This window comes from Chrysochloris asiatica, unplaced genomic scaffold (genome assembly GCF_000296735.1).
Source record: "Chrysochloris asiatica unplaced genomic scaffold, ChrAsi1.0 scaffold00141, whole genome shotgun sequence".
Classification (NCBI taxonomy): Eukaryota; Metazoa; Chordata; class Mammalia; order Afrosoricida; family Chrysochloridae; genus Chrysochloris; species Chrysochloris asiatica.
This window is the reverse complement of record NW_006408659.1, coordinates 1,335,448-1,337,302: the sequence shown is the minus strand read 5'-3', so window position 1 is coordinate 1,337,302 and position 1,855 is coordinate 1,335,448. Positions and strand designations below refer to the sequence as shown.

Genomic DNA, 1,855 nt, shown 5'->3' with positions numbered 1-1,855 from the left:
AATGTGTGCATTTATGTTGGAGATTTTGGAGAGTTTGATTATGATATGTCTTGGTGGTTATCTTTGGAGGGGGGTCTATCATGTTTGGGTTTTGTTGAGCTTCTTGAGTGTTTATTTTCTTGTCTTTCATGGTGTTAGGGAAATTTTCTTCCAATAACTCTTTGACTATCTTTTCTGTGCTTTTCTTTGTCTCTTTCTGTTCTGGAATTCTGATTACCCATAAGTTATTCCTCTTCTTGTCCCACATTAATCTTAGGCTTTCTTCAGATTTTTTTAATTTGCTTTTCTGATTCTTCTTCTAGCTTACTAGTATTGAGCAATTTATCTTCAAGCTCACTACTTTGGACTTCTATTGATTCAATTCTACTCCTTTGTCCTTTCAATGTATTACCCATTTCTGAAATCTTAGTATTAATCTGCTATGTTGCTGTAGCCCTTTACTTGTCATCAAACAACAAGAACGAACAAGGAGGAGGAAGAGCGAGCTCCAGGAGGAGGTGGAAAGACAGAGCACTGTCAAGTGTGGAGTGAGGGGAAGCCACCTGTCTGTCCCTTTTGCCTTCCCTTCTTTCCCCCTCCATGCTGCCCTTACCCCACCTTCCCAAATACCATGTCGATGGCCAAAGTCAGTAATTGAACATATTGATTAAATACAAAATGAAATAGACAGACTTAATGAGGAGTCCTGGTGTGGTACTGTGTGTTAATGTGCCAGACTAAAAAGCCGATTGAACTGCAAGGTTGGCAGTCCAAGCTAACAAGCTGCTCCTAAAAAAGGCACTTAATAACAACAACAATAATGAGCAATCCAGTGAGGAGAATTTGAAAGTAAAACTGAAATGTAACAAACTTAGCCAGCCATTCTTTCAGAAGAGGTCAGAATTGATTGCTGAAGTCCCAAATTTTGGGTAACATTTGTCACCCTTCCACAAGTGTCTACATTGTGTGGAGAGGAGGATGAAGAGGCACTGACTGCATTATTGGACCAGAGTTGAAGTGACAGAACTTTAAGATATTAAATCAGATAACAGAATAGATTTTTATTTTGATGAAAATCCTTACTTCAAAAATAAAGTTCTCTCCAGCAAATTTCATCTGAATGAGAATGGTGATCCAGCCTCAAAATAACTGAAATCAACTGAAAATCTGGGAAGGACTTGAAAAACAGATCAAGTCCAACACAGACTAAAGCCATCAGGAAGAGGCAGCATGAAGAACCAGAGAGCTCTTAACCTGATTTACTGATCATTCTGATGCAGGTATTCATAAGTTAGGAGAGGTCATCAAAGATGATATTTGACCAAATCTATTATAGTACTATTTAGTTCCTGATATGGATGATGAAGATGGGGAAGGAAAAGATGATGATGAAGAAGAGGGTTTGGAAGATATTGAAGAAGGGGATGCAGACAGAGGTGAAGAAGATGAAGATGAAGAGGCAGAGAGGAAGGAGAGGAGGATGAAGGAGAAAGTGACTAATAATACCACTGATGGATTCCAACCTTTTAAAAATTGTCTTCAGTCCCTGGGATCAAGTTGTAGTCTTTGTTTTTTCTTTTCTTTTTCCCCTTTTGTGCTGAGTTGCCCTGCTCTTGAGGTCTCTTTTACGTCCTCTACAATATGGTTCTCAACTTATTTTTGGGGAAATATCTTGAGCAGATACAGTGAGAAAAGAATCTATAATCCCTTCTGTTCCCAAACTAATTTTTATCCCTTCTGGTCTCAAAAAATCTATGGGATCAGGGGAACTTTTGGTTTGAGGGCAGGAGAAGCAGAAACAGGTAGGAAAGCCTCCTTGGCAGAGGCACAAAAAAGCCAGAGAAAACACTCTCCCTGAGCAACTCCAGAGCTTTGG

The 1,855-nt window shown here is 39.3% G+C and overlaps 1 pseudogene; it reads left to right on the top strand.

Annotated features, from left to right (window-relative positions):
* Positions 1–1,479, top strand: part of LOC102821601 — a 52,709-nt pseudogene extending 51,230 nt beyond the window's left edge.
* The last annotated feature ends 376 nt before the right edge of the window (positions 1,480–1,855 follow it).